We start from the raw sequence: 13,878 nt of genomic DNA, 5'->3' as shown, positions 1-13,878 counted from the left end.
TAGTTACAGTACCAATCAAATCATACTTCTTGACTCAATTAATAAACAGAGTACATTTATTTCAATGTACACCACATTCACTTGTATAGCTGTGTCATAAAATTCATACAAAAAAAAATTCATTGCAAATATTGTATAAGGGTGAAAACAGACTAAGTAAGTAGCTCTTTGTTTGTGAAAACATTGCTGCTCTCTGTTGGATTGGTTGCCAGCATCTAGTACTGCAGTCCCTGCAAAATAAAGTAGTAAAGAAACTTTAGATGCAACTCAAAATCCTAAGTTAGATGGATGTAAATGACGATGAAGACACTTTAAACTTGCCTAGAAAAATAATCACACTGATTTAACCCATTCTAAAGATTTCTGTTTGTTGCAAATTGTAACATAAATGCAGAAACCACTGGCCAATTTAGATAGCCCTACCCGAAAAATTTATTTTGATAACGCGATGACATGAATAGGTTGGTTGTTGTTTCATCCCTGAAATATATCACTCTGTACTCTTTTAGAATAGAACAAGTCATTTTGAGTGAATATTTTGTTAAGTGTTTAAATGAAGGAAAGGATTGGCAAGGCTAGCTGATTTATGCTTTGCATGTAACAAGATTATTTAGAGAGTGTTAAGGCTTCCATCTTACTTGTTATTTGGTCTTTCCTCACACCAGTCTTTTGCAAGACTTTTTTGTCCTTCTTAAATCAACCATTTTCAATTTTGCAGGCACTGAAATTTTCATTTGTCACTTTTGACTAAATAATGTATGTACTGGTGAGTGTCCCTGGGATCTTCAAAAAATATTACTGTTTTACATCAAAACTAACACAAGTGTGATATAGAAGTGCATTAAAAGACTTGTAATGCAGTGTACAAGTGACTTTGAATAAATGCATGATTTTGACCAGAGTCAGAAGAGGCTGAATACTGTCTATGTTTCAATATGAGAATGATCAACGTGGTTAATAAAAAATGTCTCCATTGTCCGAAGATCAAATCAATGTGACATCTTTTTCCCCTCATTTTTATTTGAAATTATTTTTAGACAGAGTTTGTATAACTCTGACATTGTTACCATTCCATGATGAAACTTGTGACAAGATGACTTTGAGCTGACAATTCTTTAAAATATGACATACAATAATTAGCAATGGTAGAGGACATGTACAATAAAATAACGTTATGATGAAAATGTATCAATAAGTGATTATAACGACCAAACTGAAATAAGAAAATCAAAAAGGCTGTAAGAAAAATAGACAGATATATGTTAGGAATGTGCAAACAGTAATCCAACACCACTCGTACTGATGTACACTCCATCACAAAATAGTACAGACCTCTGAACACTGCAGTTAGATTGCAGAACAGCAAACTCAAAATTGATTCAACACAATTTCCAGAAATTGAAGGTATTTGAGTGAAGCACATAATCAGAAGTAGAATAATCATTTGATAATTAAAATTTCCAGTCCCTTTCGTAAACTAACCGTTTGAAAGGTAAATGAGGCGAATGACATAAGACCTTTTTAATTGTAAAACAAACAAGTCAATCATTATTTTGGTTTAATTGTATTTGGATTGGGCAAGAAATAAGACATATTGTCAGCAAGAAGCCACAATTTCAGAAGTGTGGAAAATATCGCCAAAAATGGTTTGATATAATGTGAAAGATCCCATACAGGCAGTATCGATACAATGGCCTATATTGTATAGGCTATAGCTGCACAAAAGTTGCTACCACCATTGCAAGGACAAAAATGAACTATCATGACCACATCCATGGCTGATAAATTTAATCTAAACTTCAAGGAATAGACAATTGTATACTTACTTTCAGTGATAATGGTCATCATACGATGTTATGAGAGAGTACAAGGTTGCACTTCTCTTCTAATTGCTCTAACCTAAATCCTTACATTCTTTTTTGCATGCCTGACATTTTAAATTTAGTGTCCGTACATCAGTATACAGCATATGGTCAGCTGCCTCAATCATTTACCTGTTTTTATATGAAAAAGTATCTATTTTGATTGTGATGAGGAAGTTAAAACAATACTTGTGTTAAAGGAGACTAAACAGTATGGCATAAGCGAACACCATTGTCTATAAGTTTATGTATATAGAAATACAAACAGCAAGAGCTGTTTTTGAAGCTAAACTTCAGAGACTTTTTTTAATTTAATTATAAAGTTGTTCATGGTATGGCACCAGCCTATTTAACGGATTTACTAAATGTCCGCACTCCTGGCCATTTGCTGCGTTCAACTACTGAGGAGGTAATGACTTTGCATCAACTGTTTTGTAACACAGTATAATATGGTGAGTGATCTTTTGTTGTCTGTGCCCCACGTCTGTGGAACAAACTGCCTTTTGGGGTCAGAACGTCTCCTAATTTTAATGTTTTAAGTGAAATCTCAAAACCTATCTTTTTAAGAATGACATTGTGTAGTTTTTAATCAGTGACTCTCTTTTCATTGTATTTATTGTGATTTTCAGTTATGTTTTATTTTACTCTTGTAATTTTTGGTCTTTGATTGTGTTTTGTTAGGCGCCTTGAGATGTTCCATTCATGGAAGGCGTTTTTAAAGAAATAAATATTATTATTATTAATATAATTATTAAAGCAAAAACTCAGTGCACAAGTGAAGAGGTCAAGCCTGCAACCATTTCAGCATATTTCATAGATAACATTACCTTATACATTTTAAAAACCACTATGGGGCGTAAAACGCCACCTTACTCATTAGAGATTCATATGCAATATTAATTTGAGTGACAACTGCATGGTAGCTTAACAGTTGGCAGCGCGCTCTGTGAAAATCGCCCAAAGCAAGCTTCAACCAGGCCAAAAGAGGCCTAAACAAGCACGTCTGGTTTTGTAAACACATCTGCCACATAGCTATACATATAGACACAGCTTTTTGAAATAAAGAAGATTTTAATTGAAAATCAGTAGCAGAAAATTGTTAAGAGTCCATAGGAAACTGTTGTTGCTTGATTCAAACAACTGTCAATTATTCATTGATGCACCGACGTGTAAATGCACAACATTTACACTGAAAACGGTATCAGAGATGAAAATGTATTTTCATAGACTTGTGCAGATTCAGACTTTCAACTATGATTGCCAATCAGCTATTCAAAGCTAATCACGTCAAGATTGTGCTGTTGTGATTTCCCACGAAAAATGGATACTTTTCTCATATTCTAGGTATAACCATTCAATACTAGTTTAGTATGTTGATGAGTTCTTGTTGATTAAGCAGTTGAACACTGATTCATGTGTCATACATACATACAGCAAAAAATAGGATGGTTGGACAGTCTCATATACATTACGGTAACTTTTTTGGAAGTGGCACACAAGTTTTAGATAGCATTGTAGATTAAAAAAGAACCAACTCATTTGAGTGTCTGGATAGAACACAGAAAGGAATTGCTAAATTACTTATCGAGTTGATAGTAGAGACCGAAGTTAATTAGGAAAGCACTCTGGATAAGCAAACTATAATGCAATGTATACGTACTGATGCCGATCTGTTTTTATAGACACACAAGGTTAAACAGTGGAGTGAAGTGTAACATGATTAGTATTTCACTCAAATGCATCGGTTCTTTTTATCTACAATGTTATCTACAGAACTTGTGTGGGACACACACAAAAGTAAACGTAACATATATGAGACTGTTCAACCATCCTGTTTTTGCTGTACATACATACAGATAGACATACAGAAGCCACAGACTCACCATATATGCTCTTTTTGGTATTTATATACATACCAAATATAAGCTAAAAATTACCCTAAAAATACAAACATGCAAATTTCACCCCAATTCGTGTAGCTACACATAATTTAGAATACACAACGGAACCTGCATACTAAGTTTCAACCAAATCTGACCATGGATGCTTACTGAGTTTTAGCCATTTGCAGGATTTTTCCTTTTTCCCCTCATTTGCATAGTTTTGGCTCTGACATGTTGATTTGAACAAATTCACATCTCCACCCCAAGGTGCACCTGTACACTAAACACTAGTAAGATGGCAGCTGTTGCGGTTTAGTTTTTTGATCTAGACGGACTAACAGACATACATACATACTGGTACATACAGACATACACACAGACGACCTTATAAGAATACCTCCCATTTGCATAAATACATATGCATATATGGGAGCTAAAAATTGTATTTTTCGCCCGCTGGATTTTGGAGTGGAACAGAAAAGAATTTTTGGATCTACATTGAAATTTATATATAAATAACAACATCATCATTTCTTCAACCCTAAATGTAATGCATCTGTTTTCTGAGGTTTTCCTTTTCCTGTTATAAAAATTGGGAATAAGCTTAACACTAATAAGAATTATATTGCATAAAACCACACTATGGGAAGTGTGGTAGAGCAAGTTACAGTAAATCAAACATTACACATATAATCAGGCAAGACTGCTCCCGAGACTGCTGCTGGGAATGAATAGGGCCCTCACTGAAAGCCCTCACATTTGCTCACACTTCAATTTTTAGAGCCCTCACATTGGCTACGCACTTGTCAGTTTCTGGTACCCTTACATACCTTCACAAGGTGTCAGCTAGCTACTCGTTTGGCTATTACTGTTTACACAATGAGCACTAGTCACGCTCAAAATATGCCTCAAAACCATATCTTATTGAGTCCAGAACACCAGTTGAGGCTGGGTCAATTTAATTATGACAGCACACACCGGATTGCACACTAAATAGAGTCAGTCTATTGTGTATCTCTCCAAACCGAAACTTAGACTAACTTCTTCTCAATGAGGAAAGATGACTATCACACAGCCAAATGGAAGGGATACATAACAAGACATTAGAAGGGACCCGGTTTTTTTGTTTTAAAAACATTAAGACGAATCACTCAAAATAAACCCTGTTTACCAGGGTCCCAGATCACATGACCAGGGTCAAAGCTATTGATTCTTTTGTGTCTCGCCATGTGCTCAACACAAAATAATAACATCATTCACTCATTCACTATATCATACTACTAACCACAGTAGATCCGATGGGTAAAGCAACCTTCATTTCCTTTGAATTGAAAGCAAAATATAACTTTCTGTCTTCGCGACCATAATATAGTTTCATTTGTTTACATGGTTTACCTGGTACATTCTAAAGTTTGTGTGTAGAAAACAAATGGAAATCTGACTTTATTAATTCATAATTTTAAAGTGATCAGAATACAAATTCATACAACATGAGATAATCGCTACTTCCAATTTAAGGGGTATATGCATTACAGATAACTGTTTCCTGCTTGTTAAATCTCAAAAAATTTAAGATTTGAAAGAATTTGCAGATTTTTCTACACATTTGCCTTCTGAGTTTATTTTTTTTTTTATTTTGCAATCTAGTCTGAAGATTTTTTCCTGGCATTTTTAAGGGGGTGCTAGGATGCCATCATGCACATTCTGATTCAAAAGGCTTTGAAGAACATAAGCAATCAAAAACCATTGAAGTAAAAAAATTCTGGGTTGCGCCAAAAATCAGGGTTTTGACACCTGATTACTGGCCATATCATTGAGCGAGCATGGACATCTGCATGTTTATCAGAGCTATTGATAGTAGTTAGAGATCTAGACCTTATACCGTATAAGGACAAAGGGAAAATAAGGAAGCGTGGACTAGCTGATATTGCCATTTTGCCAATATTTCAAAAAAATTCACAGTATAATGTAACCATCGCTTTTCGCAAAAATAAAGATTACATGTCAGGGGTTCAAAATTTTAAATAGGAAGGGAATTGCCAATATTGACCTTTAGATGTATGCCATATCAATAAACCTATATTGATTGAATATGATCACCTCATATAGGCAAAATAAAACACAATGGCTCAATTTGGAGTTTTTTTCATGAAATATGCAAAAATAGCCTCAAAAACACTAATTTGTATACTTCATGATAGTTTGGTAGAATATGATGTAAGTCATCCGTATCAACATGTGTCACTGAATAGCTAGTTGATTTCAAAAAAGAAGCTTGGTATGAAATCAAAATATGCAAATTGTAATTAGCTGCACTGAAAATGCTAAAAGACTTTTACAATTATTTAAATAGTATCATCAATGAGTGTTTGATCTAGAGTGCGCCATTGCGCATTTTGCGCAAAAAAATCAGCTATGGCGCTATTTTCACAGGCCATGGCGCCATTTCGGGCGAAATATTTCAAGACCGGCGCCTGGTAGTTTGTTTCTGCCAGCCACTATGTTTTACGCCATGCTCTATGTCAACACGAGGATTTACCATAACGTGGTAATATTCAATCACGACATTTTGCGACAATGACGTAAGTTGGGATGACGTCTTTGACGGGACGTGTGCAGAAGGCCGTGCGCGCTGCGTAGCTATGCCAGCGGTACGATGCCAGCGCTGCGGTACGATGGTTACAATGCCGTGGCTATATCTGTAAAGCTGTCAGGTTGTCTCCTCACCCACGCCCGATGATGAAGGAGGTACATCGATGGAAGTGTCAGAAACTGACACGCAGACCAATGCTGCCGGTTCGCAACACAACCGCACCCCGCAGGTGAATACAATTTTGGGAATTTTACCGTTGACTTCGATTAGGCTACCATATGTAAGCCTAGACTGTAGTACGTTATGATCAAATAGCAAGCAATGCTTATACGGTATAACTATTTTACATGATGGAGTGACCGGGACTGGTATTCAGTGCATGGTGTCGTGGACGCTAATTTCTGACATTTCTTGGGGTGATCAAAAGTGGTAGGGGATGGTTATGTTTGTAAACTGCTGCGAGTTTCCGAGAACAAGTCACTTGTTTATTGATTCGTTTGGCAGTGACTCACATACAAGCGTGGTAGCCATGCGGGGTTTCCAGTCGTACAAAAACGTTTAGATATTTCATATTTCTGTCATCAAACAAATAGAGAAGAGAGTGAGTGTTTTTGTCTCAGTTTAATTTTTCTCAAGTATACGTAAATCTAGTATTTTACAGGTTTGATAATTTATTTTTTTCAACTTATTTACGTTAACCCCCAAATTTTATGTTTATACTTTACTCTAAACTTGAAATTTTGAAGAAATATAAGATAAAGGACACACTCTCAAATCTAAGTTTATTATTTCTCTGGATACCAAAATCTAGTATTTAACATTTTTAATAGTTAATTTTTTTAATTTATTTACCCCCTCTTTTTATTTTATTCCTTTACTCTATACTTAAAATTGATTCAGAAATGGTACATGTTGTGGTGAAATTTTTATTAAAATCAGATTTGGCATTTCAGTGTTTACAGCTCAATAAAAAAATCATATTTTCTTCTCTCAGGTGAAGTGGCTGTCATAATGGCACTGGTTGTACTATGGACATGATGAATGGTAGCTGATGGTACATGTCTGCAATAAAACATATGCATAATCATCAGTATTGAGTTGAGAAAATGGTCAAAATTTGAAAAAAAAAACGAATAAAAGTGTGTTATTAAATGTTGACTCACCTGTACGTCTGTCTTTTTGTAGAGATCCTTCTTGCGGGTGAACTGCCAGTCACTGCAGTATCTTCATATTGTTTGGTTCAAGGGCAGTCACTGCAGTATCTTCATATTGTTTGGTTCAAGGGACAGTAGCTGTCACTTTTAATAGGCTGCTTTCAGTGTTTTTATTCTGAGTATCAAAATGTTTTTTGTAATTCTTAAAAATCAAGTTTGTCAACAAAGTCTGTATATCCACTCTATTTCTAGCAGTGGTATTGTTGACAATTGAATCTAAATTAAATTGTGAACAATAAGGGTTTACTTTACAACTAAAACGTGAATAACTAAAACGTAGTTGACAAACTGAATGCTAGTGAAATAACTTCAAGCTCAATAGAAAACTGCCATTGTTGGATGACACACAGAAAGAAAAATATCAATAGTTACAGCTACTGCACCTTTTTGTCAATTCCTTTAGCACAGTGGAATCTGTCTTTGCAAATGTTGCCTGGCAACCCAATCTGTCCATTATAAGCCTTTTAAAAACAATTAATTGCAATTTTAATTTGATTAATAATTCTTGGGGACCACTTTTTATCCGCTGGTTGGGATCAACAGGGCCCTCTTTAAAAATTGCAAGGGGCCCAGCATGGCCCCCTTATTATGCCAATGGCCCCTTTTTTTCAAAGGAGTGGGCCCACGATGGCCCCTATTTTTGAAGTCCTAGATCAAACATTGTCAATGTACATAACATGTTTCACCAACTTCGATCAAGTTAATCCAGGTATGTATCCGTAATTATAAAAGTTCATTAAATATGCAAAGTATGAACTGGCAGAAAAAAATAATGCTTAATGACTTTCAATAATGGTTGTATCATAGTATCTTACATGTCCATAGCAAGTTTTGTCAACTTTGGTCGAGTCAATCTAGATATATCCCTAATTAGGAAAGGTTGTTAAATATGCAAATTAGTAATTAGCAGAAGTGAAAATTCTAAACTACTTTAACTATTGTTTTAACTAGTATCGTCAATGTACATAATATATTTCACCAACTTCGATCAAGTTAATCCAGATATGTATCCATAATTATAAAAGTTCATTAAATATGCAAACTATGAACTGGCTTAAGTAACAATGCTTAATGACTTTCAATAATGTTGTATAATAGTATATCCGATGTACCGGTACATAGCAAGGTTCATCAACTTTGGTCCAGATAATCAAGATATATATTCCAAATTAGAAAAGTTCATTATACCGGTATATGCAAGTTAGGCATTGCCTTAAGTAATAGTTTTTTAATGACTTCCAATAATATTGTATCATAGGATCTTTTATATAGATAGTAAGTATCATCAACTTTTGTTGAGTCAATCAAGATATATCACCCTGATAAGGAAAGTTCATTGCATATGCAAATTAGGAATTGGCTAAAGTAAAAATTACTATGACTTTCAATAATGTTATTAAATCATAGTATCTTCAATTTACATACCAATGTCATTATTTTAGATCCAGTCAATTCAGATAGATCACCAATTAGAAAACTTCATCAAATATGCAAATTAGCAATTATCTTTCATGTCAAACCTTTATGTTTTTCATGGTAGATAAATACTTGTGTGGTCAACATTTGTAGCAAATCTCAATTCTTTACAGCCGTTCTCAATGTATGTCCGCTAGAGAAATTCTTGAATATAGCCTAATCAAAAAACATTCATTAAATATGCAAATGATAATTAGTCAACTAAACACACTAAGGTTTCGGCATAGCTACGTTATAGGGTAATCAAAGGAGTGCAAAGTCACATCAAATTTGGTTAAGGGCTGTCGATAATAAAAGCTGACAAAAGGAAACATAATTCCTTTGCTTTACTTGAAACCTCCTCCCTCCCTCTTCAAAACAAAAGTTGTTATGCGAAATTAATTTCGTATTATGATGCTATTTCTGACAGACCAACACACACCTCTCCGATCTGCACGCCCATGAAAAAATACCAAAAGTGCATATTAATTCATAAACCTCCACTTTACGTATTTCACTTTTTAAGACACTTTTTAATTTATTTCGCACATAGGAAAATGTTTCACGTAAATGTTTTACGTTGAAAAAGCATACAAATTTTTATTTTACATTTATGTCTTTTGTTGTATTCAAAATTCTGTGGTCATTCTGTTCTCAATGAACGCAAAGGTAGTATTGCGTTCTCCCTGCAAAGTCACACTTTGAAAACAATAGATGAAAATCCTTATAAATGTGATTTTGACACACACAAAACGAAATGGGCCTTTACCTAAGTGAAAGAATTACATTTGTCGAACGTCCGCTTTTATTATTGACAGCTCCTAAGTACTTCTTGATATATTCATTAAAATATGCTAATGAGCAATGAATTGAAAGCCTCATCCACAAAAATCTAATCAGATCCCGATCTTATCATGACAATGTTAAATACTAAATTATATGACATTTGACCCAATAAATCTTAACCCTTACAAAATGAGGTCCTGGCTGGAGAGCGACAGGACAGCTGCGGGAGAGCGACAGGACTGTTCTGGGACTAAAGCTGCAGAGTTCCAGGGCAGATTTCTGGCCCGCTAGCTGGGCAGATCACTTTGTTGCAAATCTGTCCGGCAGAGCGGCAGCAAATTACTTGAATGGTGCAGCATCTCTGCAGGAACATTAGTGGCCTAATAATTGTGGCTGATCAGATATATCTAACAACAAATCTGGCCCGTAGAGCGACAGAAAATGATAGGAGTGGAGCAGCATCTCTGCACTTAATGCATTTTGACTATCAGACCATGGAGGTAGCAGAGGACAGATCGACTTACATGTGTTCATAGTTGCACAGAGGCGATCAGTAAGCTTAATATTTGCTGCAGTATTGTCTATCACAAATATAAAAAAATAAAATAAAAATAAATGAAGTTTGCAGATGGTATACATAAGCCCCAGCGATGTATGAACGTGAGCGTGGGTTTGCAGTGCTAATAGTTCATTCACATAGACAGTAAAAGCTGCTATGATGTGATTGAGGCGATCGAGCTACAAACTGCTAAAAAGGGTATTCTGATGATTAACAATGCTGTTTCATGAGTACACTATAGGCAGCCACAAAAGATTCCTATGAAAATGTTTTCTTTGCCCATCAGGTTACTTTTTAAGCCAATGATAAATTAATCCGTAAGAAAATTCAAAATTAAAGTCATGGCAGCAACGAAAATCTCTCGAAAATCGGCCGTAGTCCACGAAGGAAATAATAATTGATAACAATAACATTTCATTGCTTGCTTTTAAATATAGGATTTACATCACGTCTGTGACAATATTTGACCTTACAAATTATCTCATCGACAATTATTTCCAAAAACATCATTTACTTTGATCAGTGCAGTTACCAATCGCCGACTTTTGAAGTTTTTAAGACAAGGGAATAAATCTTCTAAATCCATTTTCATTATTGTTATTGTGTTCTCAACCCATGGATGCGTGTCCCTGCACGTAATACGTGTAACCTCAACTCTCCAGAGAAACACACGCGAACACAAGTTTACACAGTTGAACTGATGCGTTGGTTTTCGTATCTCACTCTGTCGCAAAGAACACAATTTTCATTGAAACTTAGGCCCGTAAAACTGAAAAGGCACACTATAGATTTAGTAGTAGTACCTTTGTACGATACACAGTTGTAACTTGTAGCACAGCGGCATATGGGAATGCTATAAGTAGGGTTTCGCCACTATATTCCTGCTATGTTCTGACATCGTGTCGCGACTTAGTCATGGCCACAGGAGCTCTCAATGTACTGTTGCTTGGATAGTCGATCGAACGCTCTAGGTTTTTTCAATGAACTTTCCGTCAGTGTACTTTTTAAACGCTTTTGAAGTCCGCTGTACTTCATGCCAGCTACACTGCAGCGATCGCGAGGACTTTGTACCGGAAGTAATAGTATCACGCATGATGACATCATAGATCATGTGAAGATTTCGTTATGATTGGTCAGATTGGTAAAACAATCAAATGTCAAATCTCAGCGGCAAATTTTGGACAGTTACGACCTTTGAATTACTGAGTAAATCGTCACTGATTTTCCCCTATAAGTTTGACAAAATTTCGCGTAAATTTGCTGTTTGACATCGTCGTGACGACTTCATACACGCTAACTAGTATGTAAAACCTACAGGCAATGTAGCCAGTGTAAGGGAAACCCTGTTAAAATAAAGGAGAGTATACATCTACAGTTTACTCGACCACAACATTCACAGCTGTCAAAAGCTTGAAAAGAAATATCAATGAGGCAGACACAGAAAATGTGCAGTTGTCTGCAAGTCAAACTCTTTAATGAATCTCGAAAATCAACAATCTCTTACAACAAGGCAACGCCATGATCAGAATCGACGTTCTCTACTACACTAAACTACAAGGCCTTTTCTCAATAACAAACAGAATGAGTTTTGATACTTTAACTACGCTGGAGACGATTTGTTTACATCTATCGCCGGAGCCACTTGTCCCGTTTCAATGACTGAGAACTATATATAAGTCTTTTAGACGCATCGATCGACACATCAGAAGTTCACTTGCACAGTCGCTAAAAATAGCTCATGAAACACATGGCGCGTCTCCTCATGGGCGGCAATCTCATCCAAAACTTTCAACTGAGCAAAACTCAGCAAAATCACTGAAATATTATACCAAACATACCTGTTAAAATAAAGGAGAGTATACATCTACAGTTTACTCGACCACAACATTCACTGCTGTCAAAAGCTTGAAAAGAATATCAATGAGGCAGACACAGAAAATGTGCAGTTGTCTGCAAGTCAAACTCTTTAATGAATCTCGTCAGATATCGCGAGATTCTCAGCAGTGAAAGTCTGACACTGGTGGTGCTGTACCCACTCTCGCTAACAGGTTACTCGCTCGTATTAGGTAGGTACGTATAGTACCTGTATACAGTATATATATACAATCACAAAAGAAAAGACAAAATTAAAATTGTCTATGGTTACACACTCCCCTGCTTTCTGGAATATCGTCCCGATATTCATAAGAAAACACAGTCAGTGATTAACCCTTTATACAATGTCAATCAACGTGGCGCAAAGACGTTCTACAGAATCACCTTGGGCATTAAACTTCACAGATGTGAGGTAATCTGCTTTGACCATCCACTCTGGCTTACTGCAAACCTGAGTAAGATTCAGGCGATCTGGTGGTCGTATTGTCCGCTTTGATCTCCTTAAGGGTTCCCCTTCCACTTCTTGCATGGGTTCGAAGTGTACTTCCTCCTGAATTTCAAACTCCTTGTGTGGCTCAGCATCCTCCTGTAGACTCAGGTCATTTGATGGCTCCAAACTTCCGCTCACTTCGTTCTCAACAACACATTGTACTTCTGGTAGTGAGGAATTCTCAATCGGAAGTGTATCTGAAGTAGTGCCTAGCGGACTGCCGCCACTACCCCTGATGTGGACTTTTTCCCAACCATGGCCTGTTTCTCCTCTTTGGGCACGGTATCTGGGTCTGATGCCTCTTCAGGTTCGAGTACCCTCTCCTGTGGTGCATGATAGACTGGGACGAAATGAACATCCTGATCACCATCCGATTCTGACGAAACTGTACCATGATCCTGTGATTCTTCTGCCTTGCTTGTTGATCTTGTATCATCAACAGTCTCTTTGGGTTTTGCTCTTTGATTCCCAGATGGGCAGGGCAATGAGAAGCATGGAACAGTAGGTTGCGATGGAGAGTTCTCTCTCTTCCAACCCCAGACTCTGGCCGGACTGTATACACAGGGAGGTCAGGATTTGTCTTGCCAACCACTACATACACATCTCTCTCCCATCGGTCACCAATCTTGTGTTTCCCTCGTTTGCTAACATTCTTCACCAAAACCCGGTCACCATGCTCCAACACAGCTCCCCTTGCCCTACTGTCATACCTCTTCTTGTTGTATGAGGACTTCTTTGCAGCTGCCTTTGATGCAATCGTGTATGCACAATCCAGTCGGTCTCTGAGGTCCTGAGCATATTCACCATATGTATTTGGCAAATCGCTCTCTGGTTCCAATACAAGGTACACGTCGATAGGTAATCTGGGATGGCGTCCGAACATGAGATAATAGGGGGGCATACCCAGTGGAATCGTTGGTAGTATAGTTGTATGCATGCACGAGTGGACCGACATATGATTTCCAGTCCTTCTTCTGGTGCTCCTCCAAGGTGCCAAGCATATCAAGTAATGTTTAAAACGCTCTGTCTGTCCATTGCCCATTGGGTGGTATGGGGTAGTTCTTGACTTCTGGACTCCTGTTATTTGGCAAAGTTGTCGAATGACCTCAGACTCAAAGTTTCTTCCCTGGTCCGAATGTAACCGGGCTGGAAACCGATAAT

The 13,878-nt window shown here is 36.7% G+C and overlaps 1 protein-coding gene across 1 annotated transcript in view; it reads right to left on the bottom strand.

Moving 5' to 3' along the window:
- The window catches only part of LOC139123702 (uncharacterized), a 190,979-nt gene that overhangs the window by 20,563 nt on the left and 156,538 nt on the right, over window positions 1-13,878 (bottom strand). The window lies entirely within an intron of this gene.

The sequence above is a fragment of the Ptychodera flava genome, assembly GCF_041260155.1.
Source record: "Ptychodera flava strain L36383 chromosome 23 unlocalized genomic scaffold, AS_Pfla_20210202 Scaffold_23__1_contigs__length_28996876_pilon, whole genome shotgun sequence".
In the NCBI taxonomy this organism is placed as follows: domain Eukaryota; kingdom Metazoa; phylum Hemichordata; class Enteropneusta; family Ptychoderidae; genus Ptychodera; species Ptychodera flava.
The sequence above is the reverse complement of the archived record's forward strand: the minus strand, read 5'-3'. Positions and strand labels throughout refer to the sequence as shown.